This window comes from Haliotis rufescens, unplaced genomic scaffold (assembly GCF_023055435.1).
Source record: "Haliotis rufescens isolate VD_foot unplaced genomic scaffold, xgHalRufe1.0.p SCAF_6, whole genome shotgun sequence".
Lineage (NCBI taxonomy): Eukaryota > Metazoa > Mollusca > Gastropoda > Lepetellida > Haliotidae > Haliotis > Haliotis rufescens.
Genome location: NW_025964334.1, coordinates 53,980,789 through 53,999,170, shown reverse-complemented (window position 1 = coordinate 53,999,170; position 18,382 = coordinate 53,980,789). Strand labels below are relative to the sequence as shown.

Sequence of the window (18,382 nt, the reverse complement as noted above, 5' to 3'; positions counted from 1 at the left end):
GTGTCCTCTATTGGTTTTCTGTAACAGTGTCCTCTATTGGTTTACTGTAACAGTGTCCTCCATTGGTTCACTGTAACAGTGTCCTCTATAGGTTTTTGTAAAAGTGTCCTCTATTAGTTTACTGTAACAGTGTCCTCTATTGGTTTACTGTAACAGTGTCCTCTATTGGTTTACTGTAACAGTGTCCTCTATTGGTTTACTGTAACAGTGTCCTCTATTGGTTTACTGCAACAGTGTCCTCTATTGGTTTACTGCAACAGTGTCCTCTATTGGTTTACTGCAACAGTGTCCTCTATTGGTTTTCTGTAAACGTGTCCTGTTATGGTCTGCTGTAAAATGGCATCTAATGATTCACTGTAAAAGTGTCCTCTAGTGGTTGGCTTTAAAAGTGTCATGTTATGGTCTGCTGTAAAAGTGTCCTCTCTTGGCCTGCTGTGAAATTGTCCGCTATTGATTCACTGTAAAAGTGTCCTGTTATGGTATGCTATAAAAATGTCCTCTATTTGCTTGCTATAAACGTATCCTGTTATGGTCTGCTGTAAAAGTATCCTGTTTTCGGTTGCTGCCACAGCGTCCAGTAATGGTTCGCTGTAACAGCGTTATGTGACCACACATTGTAATGAGCTATAACGCTGGAGTGCAACAATGTCCATTATCGGTTTTCTGCAATTCTGGAACTCGATAAATGTTTCAACGTCTTCTTTTATTCAAAGGCAGAGCTCACACTAATACATCCTCGAACAGTTTAATTCCCTCAATACAAACCAGAAAAAATGTGCCCCTTAAGTTGATTCCGAACTGATTTGTTTGTCACTACGACAAGGACACGATGAAAACCCGGAAGCTTTGACTTCAGAAATATTTTTTCAACTTAATACCGTGAGTAAACAAGAGTATCGTTTCTGCCAAATCAATGAATAGTATCACCCCACGGCGTGTACCAACTCCTTCAACATCAGAACCCTATTAATACTTCTCTTATGATAACTTCAAGTTTATGAGACCGCCTCCGTGGTCTAGTGGTAGAGCGTCCGCCCGGAGAGCGGAAGGTCCGGGGTTCGATTCCCGGCCGCGTCATACCAAAAGACGTTAAAAGATGGTACTTGTCGTTACCCTGTCTGGCGCTCGGCATTAAGGGGCTAAAACAAGGGGGTCAGTATACTGTGTCTGAGTGGGGTATTCATGTTAAACTGCGGCATGGTATCTCAGTGAGCTAGCACTATAAATCGGCATCAGTCCGGACTAGTACAAGCAGCCACACAAACACACACACGTACATGCACGTCGCTATATAAGTGCAATAATCTTGGACGCGACGTTAAACCCCATTTCACCTCACCTCACCTCAAGTTTATGAATGAACGTAAGACCACGTGAAGATGCAAATGATCGATTGGAGTCCTACGATACCCTTTGAGTATATGATCCACAGAGGGCTATCAGTATGCGAGACACATGTCGCGGCTTAGCATCCAAAGAAGGGTTATTAATATTTCATCGGTACATACACAGCAATGCCCAAGGGGGCATACACATGAAACAGTCCTTTGGTGTGTGCCACAGACCTAGTCCACTCATCTGCAACTGTGATTAGCACAGTCCTATTTCTGTTCCATGGATAATACGACGCCAATGGTACCGATACATCCCTTTCATAATGTTATCCGTTTCCATGAACATTTGTTGGAGCATATAATTGCCTCTGAAAAGTTTCCAATTCCCATATTGACATATGTGTCAACTTGCCAATACACCGTATTAAAGTTTAATGACGAAGTACTTCGATTATTCCCGTAATTTAACCTAAACGAATAATCAGCTTTGGCCTTACATTAATTATTAACCTACCTAAAGGGTATGGTGTATCACTTAATTATTCAAGGTCGCTGGACTACGTTGTTACTATTGTGATATGATACTAAACATACGTATCTGCTACCGGTCACAACACACAAGGGGCCGTAGGGTAGCCAAGTGGCTAAAGCCTTCTCTCGTCACGCCGAGAAACCCCACAATGTGGTACAATGTGTGAAGCCATTTCTGGTTTCTCCTGATATTAGTGGAATATTACTAAAAGCGACGTCAACCCAAACTCACTTACAACACACATTGGAAGTCAATTAGGAATAAAGTTTCATCTGAAGCCTTTTCCAATGTGGGAACGTATAAACAATTAAAGAAATCACGTGTTGAGAACTATAATAATTTTATATATATTTGGCGATGTTTTATTTATTTATTCATTCCAGTGAGTGTGCTTCGGGCAGGTGTTTAGTCAAATTACTTGGCATGTACTGTGAAAACCAGTATTGGCGGATCTCTAATAAATTTTAACACGATCTATAATTATTCCACCAGACCTCGCTCTTTTATGTGATGTAAACGCTTCATGTTTCAGGTTTGATGAATTATCCATTGGAGACGGGTGGCAGAGTCATCTAAGGGCGCCGCAACTAGCTGTACAGAGTTGCGACTCTTGGGCACATAGAAACCTATGATTGAGGGTTCGAATCCAGGTTCGCCCCGATTATGTTTCTGGGTTTGTAAGCACCACAGCTGTGCTAGTGGGTTTCACCAACGTGGTAAACGTCTGGCATCACGTCGAACGTTCCTCACACATTAAGCTCACACGCTATCATATAACTGGAATATTGTTCAAAGCGGTGTTAACCCCAACTCACTCACTCAAGTGTAAGTGTGACACAGAAACAGATTTGACCCCGCCTGTGACAACTAATGTAATGTTTCATTGCTTTTGTTTACCTTCCAGTCAAACCTCCCTCTTCCAACAAAGACTCTGCTAACAACCTCGCGTTATGAGGGAATAATTGACAGTGGGATACGTTCCTCAGTCACAATCAGACCACATTCAGCTTTTACCAAATGTCTCATCGGACTCTATAGGTGTGGATCTATGTAAACGCAACATGACAACGACCAACATCTTGGCGCTACCATATAGCTGGCATAAAGCCGAAGGCGATACAACCAATTCACTGTGTAAACGGCTTTGATTGGTGCGAGGAGCAGTATGCACAAAGTGAAAGCCTGTAGATAAGAGACGGGGATAAATGTATTATTAGCAGTTTTTGTATGCCACGCGACAAACGAAGCGGGAAATTAGGCGCGATAATTCAATAATTCGGACGGCTGTCAAGCAATAGACGAGGGTTTGATCTAATCACAACCATTTATGTGTACATTACGGGACCAGTCTACACGACCATCGCTACACAAAATGACAACTCACTTTAATGATTTAATTCTAGTCCATTTCCTGGTCTGTTTGACGAAGGCTATGAAGCAGGGAATGTCAATAGGAACACTATCGAGACCTCATCTAGCGTTTTTATGATTGAATGATTGCCATGCCAGTTTTTTATATTACGAATTGACTATAAATTGAATGAGTTTGAAAACGGAAAGTAGATATCGGTGTTCGTTGCTGTAATAGAGACATATGAACGGAATCCGCTTGATGGTAGATGGGGTTCTCCCTCTTGGATGTCTCTGTGTCCAGAAGCTGATGCTCATTGACCTTGTTTTAGGCTAATTGCATCAAGTCTTTGAATGACATTTAGAAGTGATACACATATGGAAGAGAATTGATGAATGTCAGCTTCTTTATTATGAGGAACACAACGTTTCGGAGTATATGCTTACTCCTTCATCATGTGAATGAAATGCTATGAGGTAGAGGGTGTCCCCAACTTCCCAACATTGGAACGGGTTTAAGAACATCGGGATCAAGTGGCGTGTGCCCATTATATCATGAGGGGTCTTGATATAGGGTTTGGGTCAGATTACTGGAGAAGTGATACACGTGGAATAACTTGTTTAATACATCAGTTATTTTACCAATGCTTTGGAACATATAGATCAACAATATCAATATGTTTTATACATAAAATTGTATTACCAATAGCTTGTGGTTTTACTATTGTATAAAGATCACATATTTGATAGGTCAACATAACTATATGTCACATATATTTTGTTTTAATTCATCTATACAACAATTAGACATATACTTTGTTTCAATTTATGTTTAACAACACACAGATCACAAATCTTTATGTTTTACGACGCATTCATTTTTTTGAAGCCCTTTCAACAATTACATCATGATTATGACCGAATTCAAATAAGGTTGGACCCGTGAAGATCCGGGGTAAAATGGGTCTTCAGTAACCCATGCTTGCCGTAAAAGGCGACTTCACTTGTCGTAAAAGGCGACTTCACTTGTCGTAAGAGGCGACTAACAGGATCGTTGACTTGGGTGATGCATGTTATCGTATCCCAATTGCGTGGATCGATGTTCATGACGTCAATGGCTGGATTGTCGGGTCCAGACGCGATTATTTACAGACCGCCGTCATATAGCTGGAATATTGCTGAGTGCGGCGTTGAACAACAAACAAACAAAATCAAATAAGGCGGGCAACATCATCAACATACTGGATTGCGCTTTTGCGGCCTTCTCTGAGATGCTAATTACTTCCTAATTCCTAAGCACATGTTCCATCGGTATGCCTACAGGCGTAGTTCTAATGTACACCATTAGACATTGTGAAACAAGGCTGTATTTATTACCAGATGAGTTTCTCTAATGGTTGTAGCAATCAGGATTCTAATAGATCCTGTAATTAGGAGTAGTTGTTGTGGCGGTAGAAGTAGTAGTAGTTGTTGTGGTGGTAGAAGTAGTGGTGGTAGTAGGAGTGTTGGTGGTGTTTTTGGTTGTGGTAGTAGTGGTGTTGTTGGTGGAGGTGTTGGCGCTTGTTGTGGTGGTTGTAGGTAGTAGTAGCAGTAGAGGTAATAAAAGTAGTAGTAGTAGTAGTAGTAGTAGTAGCAGTCGTTGTGATGGTGGAGCTTGTTGTAGTGGTAGTGGAAGTAGCAGTAGAAGTAGAAAAAGTAGTAGTAGAAGTATTAGTATTATTATTAGTAGTAATAATATTGTTGTAGAAGTCTTTGTAGTGATAGCAGTGATAGTGAGGTGGGGTGAAATTGGGTTTAACGTCGCGTCCAAGATTATTGCACTTATATAGCGACGTGCATGCACGTGTATGTATGTGTGAGGCTGCTTGTACTAGTCCGGACTGATGCCGATTTATAGTGCTAGCTCAATGAGATACCATGCCGCAGTTTAACATGAATACCCCACTCAGACAGAGTATACTGACTCCGAGCCGACCAGTCCTTGTTTTAGCCCCTTAATGCCGAGCGCCAGACAGGGTAACAACAAGTACCATCTTTTAAACGTCTTTTGGCATAACGCGCGGGCGGACGCTCTACCACTAGACCACGGAGGCGGTGATAGTAGCAGTAGAACCAGTAGTAGTAGTAATAGTGGTAGAAGTGGTAGTAATAGAAGTAGCAGAAGTACTTGTTAAAGTAGTGGAAGTAATAGAAGTAGAAGTTGTAGTTGTCGTAGTCACAATTTCAATATACCTTCTCATGAATAAGTATGAATGAATATTTAACTCAAATTGCTTTTGGCGCATCCCATTCATATTCGGAACTAGTCACAGCCGAACGTATGGGCAGTCAGATGAACAGCGGTCAGCAGACGTTTGGTCACGTTACACGGTCTATGCCAACGTTTGTTTGTCTCCTCTCAACGGAATTCCCATGATGACGTTTTAATGTCAATGTTGAGTGTCTTATATTCGTAAAAGTTACATTGTCCTTTCGTGTTCCACACTATATTGAGATGCGAACCTTAGGCGTGCCAGAATCACAGGACTGATTCCAAGGGCTGGATGTGCCCTGATTATGATTCTTGGATTGACAGCACCATTCCGTTGTTCATGGGTTTCTGATTCGTCGTGATATATTTGAAATATTGGAAACTGAGGAAAGCCAAGATCTCTAATAAGGTGCTACCAGCAAGACACGACAAATTCGACAACACCGCGAGCACCCAGTTTCTTCAACAACAACAACAACAACAACAACAACAACAACAACAATAATAATTGTAACCTATTACACTGAGACCGGCGTGTTAGAGAGATTTGAGTTCATGAATATGCGAAGGCATAAACGATTAAGTCTACATGTATTGCACTGTTATCGTCGTCAAAACATCTGGACTATGGATTGATAATGACCATGTTGCTACCAACACATGGCACACCAGCTTGTAGGTCGGACCATTATTATGTTTATTACAATGATTATCGTCTCTGGGGTCTTTGATTGGTCCATTTTGATTTTAATTGGACGAATATCTGTGTTCAAGTAAATTAATTCACGACTTGAGCTTTTTTCTGGGTAAGGCAGGGAAACAATCTTTGATTTACTCATTTCGAAAGTGTGATCATCAAGTTAGGACGTTATAGGAATGCTTTAATCTGGAATATGTTCTATTTCTACATTCCTGATCTTTATTGTCAGCGAATCCGCAATCCAAGTATATAAAATCGCCTTTTTACGATACGATGCCCCAATATTGACCAGTTGTATTCAGAGCTTTAAAACATATTTCAATTATTTTATTAAGGCCACGTAACAGGGATTAAAAGCCATTTTAGAACTGCTACGTGCAGTCACGAATATTGAGAAGTGATCATTTGAAAGGGTGATCGTATCCCCAGTTCACGTAACAGTGGTACAAAGATGTAAAGTATCATTTTATCGCTTTAAAGATGGGTTCTTGATTAAGACATTCCCATAAGAACAGGAATTTGAACTAAATTTAAATATTCTATCAGGACAAGCCAAGGAACCTAAAGTGACACGGGGATGAACGTCATGCTTCCATTGGTAATTTGGTATTCTCGTGTTTTGTATTGACATAAACAATGCACATGAATAATTGCTGCCCACAGAAAATCATCAACGTTTCGGAAGCAAGATGAAGACATTCTTCTCTGTGCTTCACTACAATGAAGTAAGGTGTAAGTCGCTAATCAATGACCATAAATAGGTTACATTGCCCTTGGGTTTTAAGCTGCAATGCACAAGTCCCATCAGGCTATTTATACTGATTCCCATTACAACCATATAGATAATTACTTCGCACCATGAGACGATCTCTAACAATGAACTAAAGGACCCTGTCTGCATCCATAACATGCGGAGATATACGAGTATATATCTACCGTAATATATTCACGTTTCGTAGTATAACCTAAAAGAAATGCCAATTTATATTTTAAATGTCGTTTAGAAGTTCATTCGGATGCTTGAAGACAATCATCGGCCGTAACAGAGGAATGCATTGGTAATGGCAATGATGGTTATATGAATGTACTGATTGACTGTATAATGTCAGACTCGTTTCAAGTAAATATGATACCAGGTGTTCGCGAAAAGCTTAGCGTTTCCTGCTCCACCGATGGTACCCGTCACAAACACACGCAAAGGCAAGTCAACTGTTCACCCAAGGGAACATGGTACAAGTCAAGGGAAGTACGGACATCATTTTTTTCATTGAAGCGTCAAATTTGCAAGTATCCTACACATGTCCACCATCGAACATTTTGAAAGTTTTACTTAACCCTTGAGTGTTGGAACAACTTTTGTTCAAGGGGCGTATGACGCTCTTTGAAATCTTCGTATAATGAGCAAGTTCGATTCAACCTCGAATGTCCCTTAAAAGATTTGACACGTGGCACCAAAGGCTGGAGTTGCTGGAATATTGCTCGACATAAATGAAAAGCATCGTTCTTTCGTCAGGATCCTGTAGAGTCGGAACGTCTATTTTTATACAAATAACCCGCAACAATTCTATTTCTTAACAATGATCCGTTAATCCGGACGATTTCACTGGACATGGAACAGTCATGATTAAATCAAGGTTACTGTCTGAGAATCAACGAGTGCTTCAACAGCTGTGTTTTGATGAGGTGCTTTGCCCTTAATGTCAAGAAATGTCAACATCGACAGTCGACTATATTTGGCGTTAATGCATAACAGGTCCGCGAAACATTGCGTCTCCTATTACTGTTATAATGAAATTATCATAACCTTTATCGTTACAATACCGATTGCTGTGACTCAGGCAATTTCGAGAATCCTTTTGAAAGCTATTCCTTTCTGACAATGCTAATTTCCCTGGAAATGGGTATTGAGCCGAAATGGCATATAATGAGAGAGCAGAATTTCCCCTTGATGATTGTCTATGTGCCACAGCCAGGTTCATGAGTCCAATATCGAATGACGTAAGAAGTCCGTCTTTAACACATTTTCCAATTCCTCTCATCCACAACGTCTTATAAAGAGAAAATACTGACGTAAATCAAGACATTAATTGATTTTGTCAGAACAACCAAATTAAGAGAAATTGCAAGCACGCTGTAAAGTATAGTCATTTCACGATGATCAATATAAATATTCTTAGAATTTGCACATATTTACATAATGTATTGAAATCAGACTCACTTTGTGTTGAATATGTGGAGACGGAGGTCATGACACAAAGCCTGGAGGGTATGCCAGCGTTTGTGTCAAAACAGAGTTCAGAAATGCTGTAGAGCGATAATGAGATAAAGTCCGGACGAAAATATAGGGCACAAGACAGTAAAGATTCACTCACTTCAAAAATAGTATATGACCTAAATATTACAAACGTTATAAAAAGGGCTACTTGGCTGACCGCGTCACTGTACACTTAATCAAAAAACACAACTATGATACCCGTATCAAGTACAAATGTACAACACCATCGAATCACCAATTCGTGTTTGCTTTATAATTCGCCAACATAATTAAGAGTGTATATTCTTTTTTTGACTGGCAGTGTATTTGTAACCTGTGTCTCAACTCTTTAAAAGATCTGGAAACATCTCCCACTATTAATGACGATAAACGTACAAGGCGAGTAAGATGGAATAATGTAGTGAATATTATTATTCCTTTGGATTTTTGTTTGTTTGTTTGTTGTTTAACGCCGCACTCAGAAATATTCAAGGTATATGACGGCGGTCTGTAAATATTCGAGTCTGGACCACAAAATCCAGCCATTGACATCATGAGCATCGATCCACGCAATTGGGATCGATGACATTCATTAACCAAGTCAGCGACCCTGACCACCCGATCCCGTTAGTGGCCTCTTACGACAAGCATAGTCGCCTTTTGCTTCAAGCATGGTTTGCTGAAGACCTATTCTACCCCGGATCTTCACGGGTCTATTCCTTTGGATATCTATGAGGTATTAATGCATTACAAATAGGAGATATCTACATGAATGTGCCGTCCAGTGGAGATTCTTGATTAGAGCCTAATTCCGGGTGAGGATACTAAGCTTGGCGAAAGAGGTGACTTTGGGGATCGGGTGGTCAGGCTTGTTGACTTGATTGATTGCATCTCATCGTACCCCAAGGACATAGGACGTTGCACGTGAATATAAATCACTATTTTACAGGCCGCTGTCACAAAGCTTGCTGATTTTTTTATGCATCCAGCTTGACATTCTTCTTGGATCGAAACAACGGAATTTGGTCAAGAAGTCTAACTTAGGCTTCAATTAGATGTATGTCGATGTTCTGATGTCATTCAATGAAGAAAGTTCAAGTAGCTGTTAACCTTCAACTGATCTACCCACTTACCACTTGAACTAAAAACAAAAGAGACAAGTCAAACCGCCCCATGTATTATATATCTAGATCTACATATAAAGATTGTAACACCAAAGTATCTTCAAGACTGTATGATAAGAGGGATGACGTCAACAGTTCCTTTACGTCGGGCAATATTCAAGGAGACCAGCCAACATTTAAAAACCGTTTGAGGTACATTCGAGCACACTGTTTATACGAAGAACGAATTTCAAAGAACGTCACTTGATTCTTGCTCAAAAGTCCTTTGATCAGGATTACAACAGTCAAGGCCTTGATACATTTTTAAAGACGTGTGAAGGACATTTCCAAATTTCTCAATGACAAAAATGATGCGTGACGCCATTTCCTAATTTGTCTTTTAATCTTAAGTTTTGGCGACACGACCGTTTCCATAGTCATAAGAAACGTCAGCTTCCATATGTTATTGGTAATAACGCGAATTAATGTTACAGGGCCCTGGTTCACAAAGCGTTCGTTGAACCACGGCATTCCTAAGTCTTTAGTCTGTTATAGACTTACGACTGTGGTAACGGTACGAACTTTTTGTGGATCGCTGCCCATGGTGCTGGAAACTGCAATAAGTATGACGTATGTAGTATGTTAATATAACACCCGGAAATATTATCTGGAAGCGAGGACATATCGTTAATCAATAACGCGATATCGGATAAAGTACGGCACATGAAAAAGTGGACTTAAAATAGATCACTTCAGTAGATGGTTGTGGCGCTGTGCCTTTTGAATTGTATACCATGGGATATGTACATTTTATCAAGTACATTCTAGCATAAGTGCGTGTGTGTGAGTGTTTGTGTATCGGTGTGTGTGAGTGTTTGTGTATCGGTGTGTGTGTGTGTGTGTGTGTGTGTGTGTGTGTGTGTGTGTGTGTGTGTGTGTGTGTGTGTGTGTGTGTGAGTGAGTGAGTGATTGTGTATCGGTGTGTGAGTGTTTGTGTATCGGTGTGTGAGTGTTTGTGTATCGGTGTGTGAGTGTTTGTGTATCGGTGTGTGAGTGTTTGTGTATCGGTGTGTGAGTGTTGTGTATCGGTGTGTGTGTGTGTGTGTGTGTGTGTGTGTGTGTGTGTGTGTGTGTGTGTGTGTGTGTGTATGTGTGTGCGTGTGTGTGTGCGTGTGTGTTGTTTAATACTGCACTCACTAATATTCCAGCTACATTACTGTAAAAATAGATCGAACAATAATTAATTTTGTTATTAACATAGTTTATTGACACATTTTAACGGGGTTGTAATTAACTGAGTCTGGCCTAAACAATCCAGTGATTGATATTGTGAACAACGATCCACAACTTCGTGGTCCGATGCCAAGCCGTCAGCCAAGACAACGAGCCAGACTACCCTCCATTAAGTCGCCCCCTACTGGCAGCACAGGTTGCTGGGACCAATTCGAAATTGGAATAACAACGAGGTAGATTTTAATCGAAATGTGTTCAAATTATACAAATAATATATACTGACAATGCCCACGCAATTACCAATCCTTAGGTGATATGAGGCAAAGAATGGGTATATGTATTGTGAATATGAATAAGTTAGAGAATCGAACCCAGATCCTCTGTGTAGCAAGCGAACATATAGTTCACTAATAGTTCCGATGCCTCTGGCCGTCGACAGCGTCATCGCGTCTCCGTGCTGCATGTCTGTTCACCTTCAGTGAGTAACGTGACACGGTGTAGTCCATGACGATGTAATTCATGACGAAGTAGTTCATGATTAATTCATCTGTCTCAGATAGTGAGTCTAATTGTAATATTGATAGTTGTCCTTGTTCTAAGACAGACGAATGCGTCATTCGCAGCGAATTCGTCACGAGCTGTGAGTATCAGTATTTCATGCTTATATATCCACATGACTTCCTCACTCAATCAGACCTCAGTGTATGCAGCGTATCATGATATAAGCACATATGTATGAATATAAACCGTCAATACAAATGAATAACATCGTCCGCCAAAACAGATTCCATTTGGCATAAAGAGCTAAAAAGCTGGGGAAATTATATGAATGGACCACTGAAAATCAGTGACACCAGGTGTTCGCTAAAAAGGCTGAGCATGTACCGGTAGGGCAGCCGCTACCACACAATTTGCATAAAAAATAAGAATTTATTGCCTGACGCCGCACATGCGACAGCGGCCTGTTAAGAAACCAAACAATCAAATGATCGATACCCATGTGCAATCTTAAACAACGCAAGCACACACACACACACACACACACACACACACACACACACACACACACACACACACACACACACACACACACACACACACACACACACTCACACAATCACACACACTTCACATGATTGATTTGAATTATTTACGCCGTCCAGAATCATTCATGTTAACACTGGATCAATCATTTCCAATATCAGATTGGTAGGGCGGCCGCCATCCACACAATTTGCATAAAAAGTAAATGTTTGTTTTGTGCCTGACGCCGCAAAGCAGTACTCCTGCCATGGGACGCGCCCTTTAAACAACCAAGACAATGTTGCATCCGACAATCCAGTGATACACTCAATGGTATTTACTGATTTTGTTGAAACTCATGCCGCGATGGAGTGACACACGATTGGACAGGAAGCGAAAATTCGAACCATGCTCATTTTGCCACGTGTTACGAAAAGCACCTGGTGCAAGGTACATTTTATGAGCCAGCACAGTGAGGTATTGGTATCGGTAGAGCAGAAATGTTTTCCTTTTCCGCAAAAACTTGGTGTCATCACTGATTTTCAGTGATTCATATAATTGTAACCACTAATTTTACCTTTTGCGCCAAATGGAACAACTTTCCCGTGGCGAAAACAATAAGGACTGTGAGTTGATCCACAAATAGAAAAAGAAACAATGACCTGCTTCAGTAGCATTTGGCATGTCAGTATTTACTGCAACTGAAGTTTGTTTCTGCCGATTGGGATTTCGAATATGTAACAAGCATCGGAAGCACAAACACCTGGTGTTCTTTCTGATGTTCAGTGATCCTTTCATACCATCACCAAAATATTTGTCCTTTGCGCCCAATGGAATCTGTTTCGGCAGATAATCGATACTGATTATTCTCTGACGTTTACTTATTTCTACAATTTGAGCTGTCACTGCACTTTTTCAGGCAGACATTGAGAAAAAGCTTTTTTCATAATATACACATTTTGTAAACTACAGTATGCATACATTGACATGGACGCACTTGTACCGTGAAGAAAACATTTTCAAGGACTCTGGGTTGATACACAAATAGAAAAAATCAATGACCTGTTTCAGTTCCATTTGGCATGTCAATATTTATTGCAACGTAGGGTTTGCATTGGGATTTGGAATATGTAACATGCATCAGAACCACTTGCCATCGACACACAAGTAACCCGAAGGGAGAGTTCATTGTTCAGAAGAACATGTTGGTTCTTGTGAAATTATTAATTCATTCACTGATAGTATCGCTAACAATACTGAGCTCAAAAGGGTACTACACTATCTACCAGATGTCCATTTATATTTTGCCTTTTGTAATTGAGACACTGAGACATTTGGTGTCATCACTGATTTTCAGTGATCCATTTTTTTATAAAATTGTTACCGCTATTTTGCTTTTTACGCCAAACGAAATCGTCTAGCCAGATACCCGAGAAGGTTATTCCGTGGCGCTGACGTTTAATATTGTATAAATGTAATAACTATTAACCTATAGATTGCTATATATATAATATAAAAAATATAAAAATATAGCACATAAGAGGGCTTTGAACAACTTGAATAAAATTTGTTTCGACTGCCAACATGGCGGAACCCAGTTTCGCTTTGAGGCTCAACAATCAAATTTGCTTGGACTGCCAACACGGCGGAACCCAGTTTCGCTTTGAGGCTGAACAATTAAATTTGCTTGGACTGCAAACATGGCCGGAACCCAGTTTCGCTTTGAGGCTGAACAATCAAATTTGCTTGGACTGCCAACATGGCCGGAACCCAGTTTCGCTTTGAGGCTGAACAATCAAATTTGCTTGGACTGCCAACATGGCCGGAACCCAGTTTCGCTTTGAGGCTGAACAGTCAAATTTGCTTGGACTGCCAACACGGCGGAACCCAGTTTCGCTTTGAGGCTCAACAATTAAATTTGCATGGACTGCCAACATGGCCGGAACCCAGTTTCACTTTGAGGCTGAACAATCAAATTTGCTTGGACTGCCAACATGGCCGGAACCAAGTTTCGCTTTGAGGCTGAACAATCAAATTTGCATGGACTGCCAACATGGCGGAACCCAGTTTCGCTTTGAGGCTGAACAATCAAATTTGCTTGGACTGCCAACATGGCCGGAACCAAGTTTCGCTTTGAGGCTGAACAATCAAATTTGCATGGACTGCCAACATGGCGGAACCCAGTTTCGCTTTGAGGCTGAACAATCAAATTTGCTTGGACTGCCAACATGGCCGGAACCCAGTTTCGCTTTGAGGCTGAACAATTAAATTTGCTTGGACTGCCAACATGGCCGGACCGAGTTTCCCTTTAAGGCAAAACAATCAAATTTCCCCTCGGAGTTTCATGAAAATAGAGAACGGAATGCCCTCACTATAGTTTCAAACCTTGACGTCACTAACAAATGGAGTCCAGCAGCGTTGGTTGGCAGGTGCCCATGGAAATTACGTTTAAATCCGCTTATATCCTTTAGTCTTTGTTGTCATGCGTCTATATGTGCAGTTGCAACCGTGTGGTTGTGACAAAGTAGACACAATTTATAAACAAAAACTTCTTACTTACTATAAAGCCGACGTTTCGGTAAAGATCCTTGTACTGTTGTCACGCAAGACTGGATCTATACCGAAACGCCGCCTTTACAGTAAATAAGAAGTTGCTACCCATAAATTGTGTCTACTTTGTCATCCGTCAACTTCTAAGTAATGCCTACCTAACAATTCAGTATGGTTGTTCTCTCCACATACATCAAGTAGATAAAAGCGACACAACTCTTTCCATATTCATAAGAAATCTCTGCCAAAAGCAGACTCGAGTGTACGATTCCGACTTTATCATGAGCATGCGTTTATGAATAACTATCAAACAGTGATACCAGATGTCCGAAGAATATTTAGACATGCATACATTAATACTGTTGGACCAAAGCCTTTGTATACTCACATGACAAAATCATGTAATATTATCTTGCATATGTTAATAATTTGCAGCGGCGGTCGGGTAGCCTAGTGGTTAAAGCGTTCGCTCGTCACGCCGAAGACCCGGGTTCGATTCCCGACATGGGTACAATGTGTGAAGCCCATTTCTGGTGTCCCCCGCCGTGATATTGTTGGAATATTGCTAAAAGCGGCGTAAAACCATACTCACTCGCTCACTCACTCACTAATAATTTGCATAAATAGCAAGATCCTTATTATTGAAATTCGGTGCCACCACTGTTATATACTGTTATAAATGTCTAAAAGACATCTGTATGTGTTCTTGGAATGCTTCCAATGCGTGAAGTAATTCTATACAACTTACTGGCATAAAATTGCCTACATTATTTAACAGGTTTACAGGGGCACGGGTTGCCAAGTGGTCCAAGGCGCCGCAATTTGCTGTGCAGAGTTGCGTCCCTTGGGCACACCAGAAACCATGACTGTGGGGTCGAATCCCGGTTCGCCCCGATTACGACGAAAGTGTTATCCCAAATATAACATTGTTACATTTGACCACTTTCTAAATGGCATTGTGTGTTCATCAACCCATTTGTTTTGACATAACATTGAGCAACTAAGGAAAATATTAACGTGCATATCTATAATGCGTCGAATCCACACCCTAAATCATGCACAAGACGTTATGTTATCACCGGGGGCACGGGCGGCCCAGTCGTCCAAGGCGCCGCAATTTGCTGTGCAGAGTTGCGTCCCTTGGGCACACCAGAAACCATGACTGTGGGGTCGAATCCCGGTTCGCCCCGATTAAATTTCTAGGTTTGTCAGCACCATACCCGTGCTCGTGGGTTCACCAAAATAGTAAACGTCTGTCAACTGCAACACCTCGGACTCTCTTCCCACATTAAGCTGACATGCCGTGATATAACTGGAATACTGTTCAAAGCGGCGTTAAACCCACAGCACTCACTCACTCACTCACTCACTCACTCACTAACGGGTTTACAAAAAGATTAATTTGAACGAAAATACCACAAGTGTTAACGACATCTGCTACAGTGTAAGGGTGTAATTGACTTTTGCAGGAAATATGCAAAACTAGTTGGAAAAGTTATAAATTATTCAAATATTTATTCATGCATACGTTCGAAGCTCTAAGAGTTTTGTGTTGCATTAACAATGTACAGTTTTCTGGAAGCGGAAAGATTTCGATCTTTCCATCACCATACACTGATTGTTACACAAATTCAATCATATGTGACATATTGCGACGTAGAAGTTGTTATGAACTGATGTAAGCCTGGCGGAGAAATCGAAACCTTATTAATCGATCCGCTTTGAAAAGAACTACCTACCTACAGATGCTGTGAGACTGTCGTGTTGTAAAGTAGGACAAGGTCCTGTCCCTCCGGTCTTGTTTTGGGATCCAAGGAAACACACAATGAAAGAAGGGTAGTCGACAAACCAGACTGTCATTTAATCCTTAATTGTCATGCACCACCTTATCCAAATCACCGCCAACAATTGCATCCTTCACAGTACAGAATATAACGAAGCAGGTGTGTACTGTGTCATAGCACCGTGGTGAACGATACGACTATGATTCTCCGGAGAACCGTGCTGAAGGCTATATGTTAATCACGCATCACAACGAACATCCCTCAGATCGTTAAGTTTCGAACTATCAGTAATCTTTTGTGTTTTATCCCGAGGGAACAACGCAAATGCAGACGCTACAGAAGATATTTCTAGCCCTGCCGCGGTGTCTTCTCACAATAGTTGGCGTCGTCCCCGACGTAGCTGCAAGTCATGTTACCTGCCAACGGCGTCCCGTGGCCGTAGTGAGTCCCTCCAAGGTGTACAATTATGTAGCACGGAGTGAGGGAGTGCGTGTGGCGCTAGAGGCGGGTGCTGTATTGAAAGTGAGTCAGCAAGAGGAGTTACGTACGTACCACAGACTATTGATCCCGTGCCCGCCACTATGTGGTCGACTAGCCCTGTCACTTTCCCCAGCTATTTGATTAAATCCACACGCCTCATTGACGGGTGTACAAATCACTGGAGCCATCTTGGACAAGTTTGTGTTGTTAGAAGATCTCCTAAGGAGAGTTTTATACTTTTATTCTCATATTCAAGGAAATCGGAACGCTTTGGAGAAAGAGATGCAAACCTCATCTAAACTCTGTTCATGTATTAGTAATGTCGTTGTCTGAGGTAGGTCTTGAACTTGGGTAACAGAAGGAATATACAGTGGCAGTTATCTTTATGTCATGGTTTGTTTATGGGAATTTCATTCATAAATAATTCAGTATTCATTCCGTTCGAACCATAAGGCTGCCGCTTAAGCCATGTGATAGCGATTCACGAGCCAGATCTGAATAGAAAAGGATCATGTATATTTGACTATTGTTATTCGTGAAACATGTCTGGAAACTATTCAGTTATAAAAGACTGAGAATGCATATTTTAAAAAAGAGAGAATAATCAATTTCGAACATCACAAATAGATTCCAATAAGGAATGGGTAACTGCAAGAAGGACCCGGAGCAAACCTGATTCAGTAATCTTGTTTTCAAAATATCAAATTGAAATATCAATTTGGATCTTGAAATTGCGTTGCACGCGTTAACGCCAGTTAACTGTTACGAGAGTAGTAAATGTGTTATAAATAGATAATAACGTTATGGGAATTTGATCTGTCAGTTCTCGGCGTTCAATAATTGGCACAACTTTTCAATCCAATGGCTATACATATTACCACATTTACTTTGATGCTGCATATGAAATAGATTTTATCATCGATCCTGATGACATCTGGCTGGGGGCGTTCAGTTAATTTGAAGTGTAAATAGATTCCAGAGTTACCTGTCGATCAATGGTACACGTACGAGTGTAAGTCTACATGGCTGTTAAAGTGATGGGGATGAAGTAGTCATTATTAAACTATGCACATACTTCATCAGATCCGTTGTTTATACAGGTGCTGACACTGTCGTACTGATAATGCCAGTGGCATATAAAGCTGTTAAGTAAGTGTACTTTCAGGAACAATCCACACAGCGAAGGACGCCAACAATAGGTTTTACATATTTACATATTTGCAACCGGGTCTTCACTTTGATAAAGTTGTAACCATTTAGCCACCCCTACCCCTGAGTAGAGATTACAAGTTCAATAATAGCTACATGAGTATAGTGATGACAAAATACAAACTTTCCTTCTTCTTTTTTTATTGACCCCAGAGTTGTAGAGTAATACAGACTTCCGTCAAAAACATATTTCGGATTGTATAGAATGACACAATACCCTCTTTAATGATTAAAAGGTTTAGAAACAAACATTGTCGTATTTCAAACCAAAAAGGATGCAACACACAATCAGACTCAAACAAAGCATGTGTCAACAGAGAGCTAAGAATCAAATGCTGAGAATAAAAGTGACCATTTTTGTTTAAGATATTTTTTCATCCTTTTGTATAGAAATAAATTTCTCGGATGAATGTATGTTTTTAAGTAGTTTTAAATGTATATCTATTTTCGGTTTGATTCCTTTGATTCGATGAATCATGAATGCATAAATATGTTGTTTTTTCAATAAAATAAAGTAATACAAACTTGGTAGGATTCAAATAGAACTTACACAGATAAAAAGGAACAGTTATTGACACA

General features: G+C 40.6%; 1 protein-coding gene across 1 annotated transcript in view; it reads right to left on the bottom strand.

Annotated features, from left to right (window-relative positions):
- The window catches only part of LOC124138181 (gonadotropin-releasing hormone II receptor-like), a 48,574-nt gene extending 31,866 nt beyond the window's left edge, over positions 1-16,708 (bottom strand). Inside the window, exon 1 of the mRNA XM_046504712.2 lies at positions 16,070-16,708. The gene's annotated coding sequence lies outside the window, so the exon portion shown is untranslated. The remainder of the gene's footprint in view (positions 1-16,069) is intronic.
- Between the last annotated feature and the right edge of the window lie 1,674 nt (positions 16,709-18,382).